This window comes from Macaca fascicularis, chromosome 20 (assembly GCF_037993035.2).
Source record: "Macaca fascicularis isolate 582-1 chromosome 20, T2T-MFA8v1.1".
Classification (NCBI taxonomy): domain Eukaryota; kingdom Metazoa; phylum Chordata; class Mammalia; order Primates; family Cercopithecidae; genus Macaca; species Macaca fascicularis.
In genome coordinates, this window is record NC_088394.1 from 40,436,743 (window position 1) to 40,454,418 (window position 17,676).

Consider the following 17,676-nt stretch of genomic DNA (forward strand, 5'->3'; position numbering starts at 1 on the left):
CACTTTGCCAATTCCACAAGAACTGTCTTAGCGAAAGGCTTCTTGAGGGGAAAGCTGTAACTCTGTGAGATGATTTCTCTGAACACAAAGAAATTTCTCAGAAAGCTTCTTTCGCTTTGTTATCGGAGGATATTTCCTTTGGCCCTATAGTCTCCAAAGGGATCCGAAATATCTGTTCTCAGATTCCACAGAAAAAAGGCTAGCAAAGAGATCCACGAAATACAGATGTACCTCTGTGAGATGAATTAACAGAACACTAAGCAGTTTCTCAGAAATCTTATTTCCAGATTTCATGTGAGGATATTTCCTTTTTCACCATAGCCCTCTATGGGCTTCCAAATATCACTTTGCCAATTCCACAAAAACTGTGTTAGCGGAAGGCTTCTTGAGGGGAAAGCTGTAACTCTGTGAGATGATTTCACAGAACACAAAGAAGTTTCTCAGAAAGCTTCTTTCTCTTTGTTATCGAAGGATATTTCCTTTGGCCCTATAGTCTCCAAAGGGATCCGAAATATCTGTTCTCAGATTCCACAGAAATAAGGCTAGCAAAGAGATCCACGAAATACAGATGTAACTCTGTGAGATGAATTAACAGAACACTAAGCAGATTCTCAGAAAGCTTCTTTCCAGATTTCATCTGAGGATATTTCCTTTTTCACCATAGCCCTCTATGGGCTTCGAAATATCACTTTGCCAATTCCACAAGAACTGTGTCAGCGAAAGGCTTCTTGACCGGAAAGCTGTAACATTGTGAGATGATTTCACAGAACACAAAGGAGTTTCTCAGAAAGTTTCTTTCTGTTTGTTATCGGAGGATATTTCCTTTGGCTCTATAGTCTTCAAAGGGATCGGAAATACCTCTTCTCAGATTCCACAGAAACAAGGCTAGCAAAGAGATCCACGAAATACAGATGAAACTCTGTGAGATGAATTAACAGAACAATAAGCAGATACTCAGAAAGCTTCTTTCCAGATTTCATCAGAGGATATTTCCTTTTTCACCATAGCCTTCTATGGGCTTCGAAATATCACTCTGCCAAATCCACAAGAACTGTCTTAGCGAAGGCTTCTTGAGGGGAAAGCTGTAACTCTGTGTGATGATTTCACAGAACACAAAGAAGTTTCTCAGAAAGCTTCTTTCTATTTGTTATCGGAGGATATTTCCTTTGGCCCTACAATCTCCTAAGGGATCCGAAATATCTGTTCTCAGATTCCACAGATATAAGGCTAGCAAACAGATCCACGAAATACAGATGTAATTCTGTCAGATGAATTAACAGAACACTAAGCAGATTCTCAGAATGCTTCTTTCCAGATTTCATCTGAGGATATTTCCTTTTTCACCGTAGCACTCTATGGGCTTCCAGATATCACATTGCCAATTCCACAAGAAGTGTCTTACGAAAGGCTTCTTGAGGGGAAAGCTGTAACTCTGTGAGATGATTTCACAGAACACAAAGAAGTTTCTCCGAAAGCTTCTTTCTCTTTGTTTTCGGAGGATATTTCCTTTGGCCCTATAGTCTCCAAAGGGATCCTCAGTATCTGTTCTCAGATTCCACAGAAACAAGGCTAGCAAAGAGATCCACGAAATACAGATGTAACTCCGTGAGATGAATTAACAGAACAATTAGCAGTTTCTCATAAAGCTTCTTTCCAGATTTCATCTGAGGATAATTTCGTTTTCACCATAGCCCTCTATGGGCTTCCAAATATCACTTTGCCAATTCCACAAGAACTATCTTAGCAAAAGACTTCTTGAAGGGAAAGCTGTAACTCTGTGAGATGATTTCACAGAACACAAAGAAGTTTCTCAGAAACCTTCTTTCTCTTTGTTATCGGAGAATATTTCCTTTGGCCCTATAGTCTCCAAAGGGATCCGAAATATATGTTCTCAGATTCCACAGAAATGAGGCTAGCAAAGAGATCCACGAAATACAGATGTAACTCTGTGAGATGAATGAAGAGAACACTAAGCAGATTCTCAGAAAGCTTCTTTCCAGATTTCATCTGAGGATATTTCCTTTTTCACCATAGCCCTCTATGGGCTTCCAAATATCACTTTGCCAATTCCACAAGAACTGTCTCAGCGAAATGTTTCTTGACCGGAAAGCTGTAACTTTGTGAGATGATTTCACAGAACACAAAGAAGTTTCTCAGAAAGCTTCTCTCTCTTTGTTATCTCAGGATATTTCCTTTGGCCCTCTAGTCCTCAAAGGGTTCGGAAATACATCCTCTCAGATTCCACAGAAATAAGGCTAGCAAAGAGATCCACGAAATACAGATGTAAATCTGTGAGATGAATTAACAGAACACTAAGCAGATTCTCAGAAAGCTTCTTTCCAGATTTCATCAGAGGATATTTCCTTTTTCACCATAGCCCTCTATGGGCTTCCAAATATCACTCTGCCAAATCCACAAGAAATGTCTTAGCGAAAGGCTTATTGAGGGGAAAGCTGTACCTCTGTGAGATGGTTTCACAGAACACAAAGAAGTTTCTCAGAAAGCTTCTTTCTCTTAGTTATCGGAGAATATTTCCTTTGGCACTATAGTCTTCAAACGAATCCGAAATATCTGTTCTCAGATTCCACAGAAATAAGGCTAGCATTGGGATCCACGAAATACAGATGTAACTCTGTGAGATGAATTAACAGAACACTAAGAAGTTTCTCAGAAAGATTCTTACCAGATTTCAACTGAGGATATTTCCTTTTTCACCATTGCCCTCTAAGGGCTTCCAAATATCACTTTGCCAATTCCACAAGAACTGTCTTAGCGAAAGGCTTCTTGAGGGGAAAGCTGTAACTCTGTGAGATGATTTCACAGACCCCAAAGAAGTTTCTCAGAACGCTTCTTTTCAGATTTCATCTGAGGACATTTCCTTTTTCACCAAAGCCCTCCATGGGCTTCCAAATATCACTTTGCCAATTCCACAAGAACTGTCTTAGCGAAAGGCTTCTTGAGGGGAAACCTGTAACCGTGTTCGATGATTTCACAGAACACAAAGAGGTTTCTCAGACAGCTTCTTTCTCTTTGTTATCGGAGGATATTTCCTTTGGCCCTATAATCTCCAAAGGGATCCGAAATATCTGTTCTCAGATTCCACTGAAATAAGGCTAGCAAAGAGATCCACGAAATACAGATGTAACTCTGTGAATGGAAGTCACACATCACAGAGCAGTTTCTCAGAAAGCTTCTTGCCAGATTTCATCTGAGGATATTTCCTTTTTCACCATAGCCCTCTATGGGCTTCCAAATATCCCTTTGCTAATTCCACAAGAACTATCTTAGCGAAAGGCTTCTTGAGGGTAAAGCTGTAACTCTGTGAGATGATTTCACAGAACACAAAGAAGTTTCTCAGAAAGCTTCTTACCAGATTTAACTGAGGACATTTCCTTTTTCACCATAGCCCTCTATGGGCTTCCAAATATCACTTTGCCAATTCCACAAGAAGTGTGTTAGCGAAAGGCTTCTTGAGTTGAAAGCTGTAACCGTGTTCGATGATTTCACAGAACACAAAGAAGTTTCTCAGAAAGCTTCTTTCTCTTTGTTATCGGAGGATATTTCCTTTGGCCCTATAGTCTTCAAAGGGATCCGAAATATCTGTTCTCAGATTCCACAGAAATAAGGCGAGCAAAGAGTTCCACGAAATACAGATGTAACTCTGTGAATGGAAGTCACACATCACAGAGCAGTTTCTCAGAAAGCTTCTTTACAGATTTCATCTGAGGACATTTCCTTTTTCACCATAGCCCTCAAAGGGCTTCCAAATATCACTTTGCTAATTCCACAAGAACTATCTTAGCGAAAGGTTTCTTGAGGGGAATGCTGTAACCCTGTGAGATGATTTCACAGAACACAAAGAAGTTTCTCAGAAAGCTTCTTTCCAGATTTCATCTGAAGATATTTCCTTTTTCACCATTGCCCTCTAAGGGCTTCCAAATATCACTTTCTCAATTCCACAAGAAATGTCTTAGCGAAAGGATTGTTGAGGGGAAAGCTGTAACTCTTTGAGATGATTTCAAGAACACAAAGAAGTTTCTCAGTAAGCTTCTTTCTCTTTGTTATCGGAGGATATTTCCTTTGGCCCTATAGTCTCCAAAGGGATCCGAAATATCTGTTTTCAGATTCCACAGAAATAAGGCGAGCAAAGAGATCCACGAAATACAGATGTAACTCTGTGAGACGAATTAACAGAACACTAAGCAGTTTCTCAGAAAACTTCTTTCTAGATTTCATCTGAGGATATTTTCTTTTTCTCCATAGCCCTCTATGGGCTTCCAAATATCACTTTCTCAATTCCACAAGAAATGTCTTAGCAAAAGGATTCTTGAGGGGAAAGCTGTAACTCTTTGAGATGATTTCACAGAACACAAAGAAGTTTCTCAGCAAGCTTCTTTCTCTTTTTTATCGGAGGATATTTCCTTTGGCCCTATAGTCTCCAAAGGGATCCGAAATATCTGTTTTCAGATTCCACAGAAATAAGGCGAGCAAAGAGATCCACGAAATACAGATGTAACTCTGTGAGACGAATTAACAGAACACTAAGCAGTTTCTCAGAAAACTTCTTTCTAGATTTCATCTGAGGATATTTTCTTTTTCTCCATAGCCCTCTATGGGCTTCCAAATATCACTTTGCCAATTCCACAAGAACTGTCTTAGCGAAAGGCTTTTTGAGGGGAAAGCTGTAACTCTGTGACATGATTTCACAGAACACAAAGAAGTTTCTCAGAACGATTCTTTCTCTTTGTTATCGGAGGATATTTCCTTTGGCCCTATAGTCTTCAAAGGGATCCGAAATATCTGTTCTCAGATTCCACAGAAATAAGGCAGCAAAGAGATCCACGAAATACAGATGAAACTCTGTGAGATGAATTAACAGAACACTATGCAGTTTCTCAGAAAGCTCCTTTCCAGATTTCATCTGAGGATATTTCTTTTTTCACCATAGCCCTCTAAGGGCTTACAAATATCACATTGCCAATTCCAAGAGAACGGTCTTAGCGAAAGGCTTCTTGAGGGGAAAGCGATAACTCTATCAGATGATTTCCTCGAAGACCAAGAAATTTCTCAGAATGCTTCTTTCTCTTTGTTATCGGAGGATATTTCCTTTGGCCCTATAGTCTTCAAAGGGATCCGAAATATCTGTTCTCAGATTCCACAGAAATAAGGCTAGCAAAGAGATCCACGAAATACAGCGTAACTCTGTGAGTGGAAGTCACGCATCACAGAGCATTTTCTCAGAAAGCTTCTTTCCAGATTACATCTGAGGATATTACCTTTTTCACCGTAGCCCTCTATGGGCTTCCAAATATCACTTTGCCAATTCCACAAGAACTGTGTAAGCGAAAGGTTTCTCGAGGGGAAAGCTGTAACTCTGTGAAATGATTTCACCGAAAACAAAGAAATTTCTCAGAAAACTTCTTTATCTTTGTTATCGGAGGATATTTCCTTTGACCCTATAGTGTTCAAAGGGATCCGAAATAACTGTTCTCAGATTCCACAGAAATAAGGCTAGCAAAGAGATCCACGAAATACAGATGTAACTCTCTGAGATGAATTAACAGAACACTAAGCAGTTTCTCAGAAGGCTTCTTTCCAGATATCATCTGAGGATATTTCCTTTTTCACCATAGCCCTCTATGGGCTTCCAAATATCACTTTGCCAATTCCACAAGAACTGTCTTAGCGAAAGGCTTCTTGAGGGGAAGCTGAAACTGTGTGAGATGATATCCCAGAACACAAAGAAGTTGCTCAGAAAGCTTCTTTCTCTTTGTTATCGGAGGATATTTCCTTTGGCCCTATCGTCTTCAAAGGGATCCGAAATATCTGTTCTCAGATTCCACAGAAATAAGGCTAGCAAACATATCCACGAAATACAGATGTAACTGTGTGAGTGGAAGTCACACATCACAGAGCAGTTTCTCAGAAAGTTTCTTTCCAGATTTCATCTGAGGATATTTCCTTTTTCACCATAGCCCTCTAAGGGCTTCCAAATACCATTTTGCCAAGTCCACAAGAACTGTCTTAGCGAAAGGCTTCTTGAGGCTAAAGCTGTAACTCTGTGAGATGATTTCACAGAACACAAACAAGTTTCTGAGAAAGCTTCTTTCCAGATTTCATCTGAGGACATTTCCTTTTTCACCATAGCCCTCTATGGGCTTCCAAATATCACTTTGCCAATTCCAAAAGAACTGTCTTAGCGAAAGGCTTCTTGAGGGGAAAGCTGTAACCTTGTTCGATGATTTCACAGAACAAAAAGAAGTTTCTCAGAAAGCTTCTTTCTCTTCATTATCGGAGGATATTTCCTTTGGTCCTATAGTCTCCAAAGGGATCCGAAATATCACTTCTCAGATTCCACTGATATAAGGCCAGAAAAGAGAACCAGGAAATACAGATGTAACTCCGTGAGATGAATGAACAGAACACTAAGCAGTTTCTCAGAAAGCTTCTTTCCAGATTTCATCTGAGGACATTTCCTTTTTCACCATAGCCCTCTATGGGCTTCCAAATATCACTTTGCCAATTCCAAAAGAACTGTCTTAGCGAAAGGCTTCTTGAGGGGAAAGCTGTAACCTTGTTCGATGATTTCACAGAACAAAAAGAAGTTTCTCAGAAAGCTTCTTTCTCTTCATTATCGGAGGATATTTCCTTTGGTCCTATAGTCTCCAAAGGGATCCGAAATATCACTTCTCAGATTCCACTGATATAAGGCCAGAAAAGAGAACCAGGAAATACAGATGTAACTCCGTGAGATGAATGAACAGAACACTAAGCAGTTTCTCAGAAAGCTTCTTTCCAGATTTCATCTGAGGATATTTCCTTTTTCACCATAGCCCTCTATGGGCTTCCAAATATCACTTTGCCAATTCCTCAAGAACTGTCTTAGCGAAAGGTTTCTTGAGGGGAAGCTTTAACTGCGTGAGATGATATCTCAGAACACAAAGAAGTTGCTCAGAAAGCTTCTTTCTCTTCGTTATCGGAGGATATTTCCTTTGGTCCTATAGTCTCCAAAGGGATCCGAAATATCACTTCTCAGATTCCACTGATATAAGGCCAGAAAAGAGAACCAGGAAATACAGATGTAACTCCGTGAGATGAATGAACAGAACACTAAGCAGTTTCTCAGAAAGCTTCTTTCCAGATTTCATCTCAGGATAATTCCTTTTTCACCATAGCCCTCCATGGACTTCCAAATATCACTTTGCCAATTCCACAAGAACTGTCTTAGCGAAAGTCTTCTTGAGGGAAAGCTGTAACCGTGTTCGATGATTTCACAGAACACAAAGAGGTTTCTCAGCAAGCTTCTTTCTCTTCGTTATCGGAGGATATTTCCTTTGGTCCTATAGTCTCCAAAGGGATCACATATATCTGTTCTCAGATTCCACTGAAATAAGGCTAGCAAAGAGATCGAGGAAATACAGAAGTAACTCCCTAAGATGAATGAACAGAACACTAAGCAGTTTCTCAGAAAGCTTCTTTCCAGATTTCATCTGAGGATATTTCCTTTTTCACCATAGCCCTCTATGGGCTTCCAAATATCACTTTGCCAATTCCACAAGAACTGTCTTAGCGAAAGGCTTCTTGAGGGGAAAGCTGTAACTGTGTGAGATGATATCTCAGAACACAAAGAAGTTGCTCAGGAAGCTTCTTTCTCTTTGTTATCGGAGGATATTTCCTTTGGCACTGTAGTCTTCAAAGGGATCCGAAATATCCGTTCTCAGATTCCACAGAAATAAGGCTAGCAAAGAGATCCACGAAATACAGATGTAACTCTGTGAGTGGAAGTCACATATCACAGAGCAGTTTCTAAGAAAGCTTCTTTCCAGATTTCATCTGAGGATATTTCCTTTTTCAACCTAGCCCTCTATGGGTTTCCAAATATCACTTCGCCAATTGCACAAGAACTGTCTTACCGAAAGTCTTCTTGAGGGGAAAGCTATAACTCTCTGAGATGATTTCACAGAAGACAAAGAAGTTTCTCAGAAAGCTTCTTTCACTTTGTTTTCGGACCATATTTCCTTGGGCCCTATAATGTCCAAAGGGATCCGAAATATCTGTTCTCAGATTCCACAAAAATAAGGCTAGCAAAGAGAACCACGAAACACAGATGTAACTCTGTGAATGGAAGTCACACATCACGGTGGAGTTTCTCAGACAGCTTCTTTTCAGATTTCATCTGAGGATATTTCCTTTTTCACCGTAGCCCTCTAAGGGCTTCCAAATATCACTTTGCCAATTCCACAAGAACTGTCTTAGCGAAAGGCTTCTTGGGGGAAAGCTGTAACTCTTTGAGATGATTTCACAGAAAACAAAGAAGTTTCTAAGAAAGCTTCTTTCCAGATTTCATCTGAGGATATTTCCTTTTTCACCAGAGGCCTTTAGGGGCTTCCAAATATCACTTTGCCAATTCCACAAGAACTGACTTAGCGAAAGGCTTCTTGAGGGGAAAGCTGTAACTCTGTGAGATGGTTTCACAGAACACAAAGAAGTTTCTCAGAAAGCTTCTTTCTCTTTGTTATCGGGGGATATTTCCTTTGGCCGTATAGTCTTCAAAGGGATCCGAAATATCTATTCTCAGATTCCACAGAAATAAGGCTATCAAAGAGATCCACGGAACGCAGAAGTAACTCTCTGAGATGAATTAACAGAACACTAAGCAGTTTCTCAGAAAGCTGCTTTCCAGATTTCATCTGAGGATATTTAGTTTTTCATCATAGCCGTCTATGGGCTTCCAAGTATCACTTTGCCAATTCCACAACAACTGTCTTAGCGAAAGGCTTCTTGAGAGGAAAGCGGTAACTCTGTGAGATGATTTCACAGAACACAAAGAAGTTTCTGAGAAAGCTTCCTTCTATTTGTAATCGGAGGATATTTCCTTTGGCCCTATATTCTCTAAAGGGATCCGAAATATCTGTTCTCAGATTGCACAGAAATAAGGCTAACAAAGAGATCCACGAAATACAGATGTAACTCTGTGAGATGAATAAACAGAACACTAAGCAGTTTCTCAGAAAGCTTCTTTCCAGATTTCAACTGAGGATATTTCCTTTTTCACCATAGCCCTCTATGGGTTTGCAAATATCACTTTGCCAATTCCACAAGAACTGTCTTAACGAAAGGCTTCCTGAGAGGAAAGCTGTAACTCTGTGAGATGATTTCACAGAACCCAAAGAAGTTTTTCAGAAAGCTCCTTTCTTTTTGTTACCGGAGGATATTTCCTTTGGCCCTATAGTCTCCAAAGGGATCTGAAATATCTGTTCTCAGACTCTACAGAAATAAGGGAAGCAAAGAGAACCACGAAATACAGACGTAACTCTGTGAGTCGAAGTCACATATCACAGAGCAGTTTCTCAGAAAGCATCTTTTCAGATTTCATCTGAGGATATTTACTTTTTCAAGATAGCCCTCTATGGGCTTCCAAATATCACTTTGCCAATTCCTCAAGAACTATCTTAGCGAAAGGGTTCTTGAGGGGAAAGCTGTAACTCGGTGAGATGATTTCACAGAACACAAAGGGGTTCCTCAGGAAGCTTCTTTCTCGTTGTAATAAGAGGATATTTCCTTTGGCCCTATAGTCTTCAAAGGGATCGGAAATATTTGTTCTCAGATTCCACAGAAATAAGGCTCGCAAAGAGGTCCTCGAAACACTGATATAACTCTGTGAGTGGAAGTCACACATCACAGAGCAGTTTCAGAAAGCTTCTTTCCAGATTTCATATGAGGATATTTCCTTTTTCACCATAGCCCTCTATGGGCTTCCAATTATGACTTTGCCAATTCCAAAAGAACTGTCTCAGCGAAAGGCTTCTTGAGGGGAAAGCTGTAACTCTGTGAGACGATTTCACAGAACACAAAGATGTTTCTCAGAAAGCTTCTTTCGCTTTGTTATCGGAGCATATTTCCTTTGGCCCTATAGTCTCCAAAGTGATCCGAAATATCTATTCTCAGATTTCACAGAAATAAGGCTGGCGAAGAGATCCACGAAATACAGATGTAACTGTGTGAGATGAATTAACAGAACACTAAGCAGTTTCTCAGAAAGCTGCTTTCCAGATTTCATCTTTGGATATTACCTTTTTCAACATAGCCCTCTATGGGCTTCGAAATATCACTTTGCCAATTCCACAAGAACTGTTTTAGCGAAAGGCTTCTTGAGGGGATAGCTGTAACTCTGTCAGATGATTTCACAGAAAAAAAAGAAGTTTCTCAGAAAGCTTCTTTCCAGATTTGATCAGAGGACATTTCCTTTTTCACCTTAGCCCTCTATGGGCTTCCAAATATCACTTCGCCAATTCCACAAGAACTGTCTTAGCCAAAGGTTTCTTGAGGGGAAAGCTGTAAGTCTGTGAGATGATTTCACAGTACACAAAGAAGGTTCTCAGAAAGCTTCTTTCTCTTTTTTATTGGAGGATATTTCCTTTGGCCCTGTATTCTCCAAGGGATCAGAAATATCTGTTCTCAGATTCCACAGAATAAGGCGAGAAAAGAGACGGAAGAAATACAGATGTAACTCTGTGAGAAGAATTAACAGAACACTAAGCAGTTTCTCTTAAAGCTTCTTTCCAGATTTGATCTGAGGACATTTCCTTTTTCACCATAGCCCTCTATGGGCTTCCAAATATCACTTTGCCAATTCCACAAGAACTGTCTTAGCGAATGATTCCACAGAACACAAGGCAGTTTCTCAAAAAGCTTCTTTCTCTTTGTTACCGGAGGATATTTCCTTTGGCCCTGTAGACTTCAAAGGGATGCGAAATATCTGTTCTCAGATTCCACAGAAATAAGGGTAGCAAAGAGATCCACGAAATACAGATGTAACTCTGTGAATGGAAGTCACACATCACGGAGCAGTTTCTCAGTCAGCTTCTTTCCAGATTTCATCTGAGGATATTTCCTTTTTCAACTTAGCCCTCTATGGGCTTCCAAATATCACTTTGCCAATTCCACAAGAATTGTCTCACCGAAAGGCTTCTTGAGGGGAAAGCTGTAACACTGTGAGATGATTTCACAGAACACAAAGAAGTTGCTCAGAAAGCTTCTTTCTCTTTGTTATCGGAGGATATTTCCTTTGGCTCTATAGTCTCAAAGTGATCGGAAATACCTCCTCTCAGATTCCACAGAAATAAGGCTAGCAAAGAGATCCACGAAATACAGATGTAACTCTGTGAGATGAATTAACAGAACACTAAGCAGATTCTCAGAAAGCTTCTTTCCAGATTTCATCAGAGGATATTTCCTTTTTCACCATAGCCCTCTATGGGCTTCGAAATATCACTCTGCCATATCCACAAGAACTGTCTTAGCGAAAGGCTTCTTGAGGGGAAAGCTGTAACTCTGTGTGATGATTTCACAGAACACAAAGAAGTTTCTCAGAAAGCTTCTTTCTATTTGTTATCGGAGGATATTTCCTTTGGCCCTATAGTCTTCAAAGGGATCCGAAATATCTGTTCTCAGATTCCACAGAAATAAGGCTAGCAAACAGATCCACGAAATACAGATGTAACTCTGTCAGATGAATTAACAGAACACTAAGCAGATTCTCAGAAAGCTTATTTCCAGATTTCATCTGAGGATATTGCATTTTTCACCATAGCCCTCCATGGGCTTCCAAATATCACTTTGCCAATTCCACAAGAACTGTCTTAGCGATAGGCTTCTTGACGGGAAAGCTGTAACTCTGTGAAGTGATTTCACAGAACACAAAGAAGTTTTTCAGAAAGATTCTTTCTCTTTGTTATCGGAGAATATTTCCTTTGGCACTATAGTCTTCAAACGAATCCGAAATATCTGTTCTCAGATTCGACAGAAATAAGGCTAGCAATGGGATCCACGAAATACAGATGTAACTCTGTGAGATGAATTAACAGAACACTAAGCAGCTTCTCAGAAAGCTTCTTTCCAGATTTCATCTGAGGATATTTCCTTTTTCACCGTAGCACTCTATGGGCTTCCAGATATCACTTTGCCAATTCCACAAGAAGTGTCTTACGAAAGGCTTCTTGAGTGGAAAGCTGTAACTCTGTGAGATGATTTCACAGAACACAAAGAAGTTTCTCCGAAAGCTTCTTTCTCTTTGTTTTCGGAGGATATTTCCTTTGGCCCTATAGTCTCCAAAGGGATCCTAAGTATCTGTTCTCAGATTCCACAGAAACAAGGCTAGCAAAGAGATCCACGAAATACAGATGTAACTCCGTGAGAAGAATTAACAGAACAATTAGCAGTTTCTCATAAAGCTTCTTTCCAGATTTCATCAGAGGATAATTCCTTTTTCACCATAGCCCTCTATGGGCTTCCAAATATCACTTTTCCAATTCCACAAGAACTGTCTTAGCGAAAGGCTTCTTGAAGGGAAAGCTATAACTCTGTGAGATGATTTCACAGAACACAAAGAAGTTTCTCAGAAAGCTTCTTTCTCTTTGTTATCGGAGGATATTTCTTTGGCCCTATACTCTCCAAAGGTATCCGAAATATCTGTTCTCAGATTCCACAGAAATTTGGCTAGCAAAGAAACCCACGAAGTACAGATGAAACTCTGTGAGGTGAATTAACAGAACAATTAGCAGTTTCTCAGAAAGCTTCTTTCCAGATTTCTTCTGAGGATATTTCCTTTTTCACCATAGCCCTCTATGGGCTTCCAAATATCACTTTGCCAATTCCACAAGAACTGTCTTAGCGAAAGGCTTCTTGAGGGGAAAGCTGTAACTCTGTGACATGATTTCAGAGAACACAAAGAATTTTCTCAGAAAGCTTCTTTCTCTTTGTTATCGGAGAATATTTCCTTTGGCCCTATAATCTCCAAAGGGACCCGAAATATCTGTTCTCAGATTCCACAGAAATAAGGCTAGCAAAGAGATCCACGAAATACAGATGTAACTCTGTGAGATGAATGAACAGAACACTAAGCAGTTTCTCAGAAAGCTTCTTTCCAGATTTCATCTGAGGATATTTCCTTTTTCACCATAGTTCTCCATGTGCTTCCAAATATCACTTTGCCAATTCCACAAGAACTGTCTTAGCGAAAGGCTTCTTGAGGGGAAAGCTGTAACTCTGTGAGATGATTTCACAGAACACAAAGAAGTTTCTCAGGAAGCTTCTTTCTCTTTGTTATCGGAGGATATTTCCTTTGTCCCTATAGTCTCCAAAGGGATCCGAAATATCTGTTCTCAGATTCCACAGAAATAAGGCAACCAAAGAGATCCACGAAATACCGATGTAACTCTGTGAGATGAATTAACAGAACACTAAGCAGATTCTCAGAAAGCTTCCTTCCAGATTTCATCTGAGGATATTTCCTTTTTCACCATAGCCCTCTACGGGCTTCCAAATATCACTTTGCCAATTCCACAAGAACTGTCTCAGCGAAAGGCTTCTTGACCGGAAAGCTGTAACTTTGTGAGATGATTTCACAGAACACAAAGAAGTTTCTCAGAAAGCTTCTTTCTCTTGGTTATCGGAGGATATTTCCTTTGGCCCTATAGTCTTCAAAGGGATCGGAAATACCTCTTCTCAGATTCCACAGAAAAAAGGCTAGCAAAGAGATCCACGAAATACAGATGTAACTCTGTGAGATGAATTAACAGAACACTAAGCAGATTCTCAGAAAGCTTCTTTCCAGATTTCATCAGAGGATATTTCCTTTTTCAACACAGCCCTCTATGGGCCTCCAAATATCACTCTGCCAAATCCACAAGAACTGTCTTAGCGAAAGGTTTCTTGAGGGGAAAGTTGTAACTCTGTGAGATTTTCACAGAACACAAAGAAGTTTCTCAGAAAGCTTCTTTCTCCTTGTTATCGGAGGATATTTCCTTTGGCCCTACAGTCTCCAAAGTGATCCGAAATATCTGTTCTCAGATTCCACAGAAATAAGGCTAGCAAAGATATCCACGAAATACAGATGTAACTCTGTCAGATTAATTAACAGAACACTAAGCAGATTCTCAGAAAGCTTATTTCCAGATTTCATCTGAGGATATTTCCTTTTTCACCAAAGCCCTCTATGGGCTTCCAAATATCACTTTGCCAATTCCACAAGAACTGTCTTAGCGATACGCTTCTTGACGGGAAAGCTGTAACTCTGTGAGATGATTTCACAGAACACAAAGAAGTTTTTCAGAAAGATTCTTTCTCTTTGTTATCGGAGAATAATTCCTTTGGCACTATAGTCTTCAAACGAATCCGAAATATCTGTTCTCAGATTCCACAGAAATAAGGCTAGCAATGGGATCCACGAAATACAGATGTAACTCTGTGATATGAATTAACAGAACACTAAGCAGTTTCTCAGAAAGCTTCTTACCAGATTTCAACTGAGGATATTTCCTTTTTCACCATAGCCCTCTAGGGGCTTCCAAATATCACTTTGCCAATTCCACAAGAACTGTCTTAGCAAAAGGCTACTTGAGGGGAAAGCTGTAAATCTCTGAGATGATTTCCCAGAACACAAAGAAGTTTCTCAGAAAGCTTCGTTCGCTTTGTTATCGGAGGATATTTCCTTTGGCCCTATAGTCTCCAAAGGGATCCGAAATATCTGTTCTCAGATTCCACAGAAATAAGGCTAGCAAAGAGATCCACGAAATACAGTTGTAACTCTGTCACATGAATTAACAGAGCACTAAGCAGATTCTCAGAAAGCTTATTTCCAGATTTCATCTGAGGATATTTCCTTTTTCACCATAGCCCTCTATGGGCTTCCAAATATCACTTTGCCAATTCCACAAGAACTGTCTTAGCGATAGGCTTCTTGACGGGAAAGCTGTAACTCTGTGAGATGATTTCACAGAACATAAAAAAGTTTTTCAGAAAGATTCTTTCTATTTGTTATCGGAGAATATTTCCTTTGGCACCATAGTCTTCAAACGAATCCGAAATATCTGTTCTCAGATTCCACTGAAATAAGGCTAGCAAAGAGATCCATGAAATACAGATGTAACTCTGTGAGATGAATTAACAGAACACTAAGCAGTTTCTGAGAAAGCTTCTTTCCAGATTTCATCCGAGGATATTTCCTCTTTCACCGTAGCACTCTATGGGCTTCTAGATATCGCTTTGCCAATTCCACAAGAACTGTCTTAGCGAAAGGCTTCTTGAGGGGAAAGCTGTAACTCTTTGAGATGATTTCACAGAACACAAAGAAGTTACTCAGAAAGTTTCTTTCACTTTGTTATCGGAGAATATTTCCTTTGGCCCTATAGTCTCCAAAGGGATCCGAAATATATGTTCTCAGATTCCACAGAAATAAGGCTAGCAAAGAGATCCACGAAATACAGATGTAACTCTGTGAGATGAATGAACAGAACACTGAGCAGATTCTCAGAAAGCTTCTTTCCAGATTTCATCTGAGGATATTTCCTTTTTCACCATATCCCTCTATGGGCTTCCAAATATCACTTTGCCAATTCCACAAGAACTGTCTCAGCGAAAGGCTTCTTGACCGGAAAGCTGTAACTTTGTGAGATGATTTCACAGAACACAAAGAAGTTTCTCAGAAAGCTTCTTTCTCTTTGTTATCGGAGGATATTTCCTTTGGCCCTCTAGTCCTCAAAGAGATCGGAATTACCTCTTCTGAGATTCCACTGAAATAAGGCTAGCAAAGAGATCCACGAAATACAGATGTAACTCTGTGAGATGAATTAACGGAACACTAAGCAGTTTCTCAGAAAGCTTCTTTCCAGATTTCATCCGAGGATATTTCCTTTTTCACCATAGCCCTCTTTGGGCTTCCATATTTCGCTTTGCCAATTCCACAAGAATTGTCTTAGCGAAAGGCTTATTGAGGTGAAAGCTGTAACCCTGTGAGATGATTTCACAGAACACAAAGAAGTTTCTCAGAAAGCTTCTTTCTCTTTGTTATCGGAGGATATTTCCTTTGGCCCTATAGTCTCCAAAGGGATCTGAAATATCCGTTCTCAGATTCCACAGAAATTAGGCTAGCAAAGAGATCCACGAAATAGAGATGTAACTCTGTGAGATGAATTAACAGAACACTAAGCAGATTCTCAGAAAGCTTCTTTCCAGATTTCATCAGAGGATATTTCCTTTTTCAACATAGCCCTCTATGGGCTTCCAAACATCACTTTGCCAAATCGACAAGAACTGTCTTAGCCAAAGGCTTCTTGAGGGGAAAGCTATAACTCTGTGAGATGATTTCACAGAACACAAAGAAGTTTCTCAGAAAGCTTCTTTCTCTTTGTTATCGGAGGATATTTCCTTTGGCCCTATAGTCTCCAAAGGGATCCGAAACATCTGTTCTCATATTCCACAGAAATAAGGCTAGCAAATAGATCCATGCAATACAGATGTAACTCTGTCAGATGAATTAACAGAACACTAAGCAGATTCTCAGAAAGCTTCTTTCCAGATTTCATCTGAGGATATTTCCTTTTTCACCATAGCCCTCTATGGGCTTCCAAATATCACTTTGCCAATTCCACAAGAACTGTCTTTGCGATAGGCTTCTTGACGGGAAAGCTGTAACTCTGTGAGGTGATTTCACAGAACACAAAGAAGTTTTTCAGAAAGATTCTTTCTCTTTGTTATCGGAGAATATTTCCTTTGGCACTATAGTCTTCAAACGAATCCGAAATATCTGTTCTCAGATTCCATAGAAATAAGGCTAGCAATGGGATCCACGAAATACAGATGTAACTCTGTGAGATGAATTAACAGAACACGAAGAAGTTTCTCAGAAAGCTTCTTACCAGATTTCAACTGAGGATATTTCCTTTTTCACCATTGCCCTCTAAGGGCTTCCAAATATCACTTTGCAATTCCACAAGAACTGCCTTAGCGAAAGGCTTATTGAGGGGAAAGCTGTAACTCTGTGAGATGATTTCACAGAACACAAAGAAGTTTCTCAGAAAGCTTCTTTCTCTTTGTTATGGAGGATATTTCCTCTGGCCCTATTGTCTTCAAAGGGATCCGAAATATCTGATCTCAGATTCCACAGAAATTTGGCTAGCAAAGAGATCCACGAAATACAGATGGAACTCTGTGAGAAGAATTAACAGAACACTAAGCAGTTTCTCAGAAAGCTTCTTTCCAGATTTCATCTGAGGATATTTTCTTTTTCACCATAGCCCTCTAAGGGATTCCAAATATCCCTTTGCCAATTCCACAAGAACTGTCTTACCGAAAGGCTTCTTGAGGGGAAAGCTGTAACTCTGTGAGATGATTTCACAGAACCCAAAGAAGTTTCTCAGGAAGCTTCTTTCTCTTTGTTATCGGAGGATATTTCCTTTGTCCCTATAGTCTCCAAAGGGATCCGAAATATCTGTTCTCAGATTCCACAGAAATAAGGCAACCAAAGAGATCCACGAAATACCGATGTAACTCTGTGAGATGAATTAACAGAACACTAAGCAGATTCTCAGAAAGCTTCCTTCCAGATTTCATCTGAGGATATTTCCTTTTTCACCATAGCCCTCTACGGGCTTCCAAATATCACTTTGCCAATTCCACAAGAACTGTCTCAGCGAAAGGCTTCTTGACCGGAAAGCTGTAACTTTGTGAGATGATTTCACAGAACACAAAGAAGTTTCTCAGAAAGCTTCTATCTCTTTGTTATCGGAGGATATTTCCTTTGGCCCTATAGTCTTCAAAGGGATCGGAAATACCTCTTCTCAGATTCTACAGAAATAAGGCTAGGAAAGAGATCCACGAAATACAGATATAACTCTG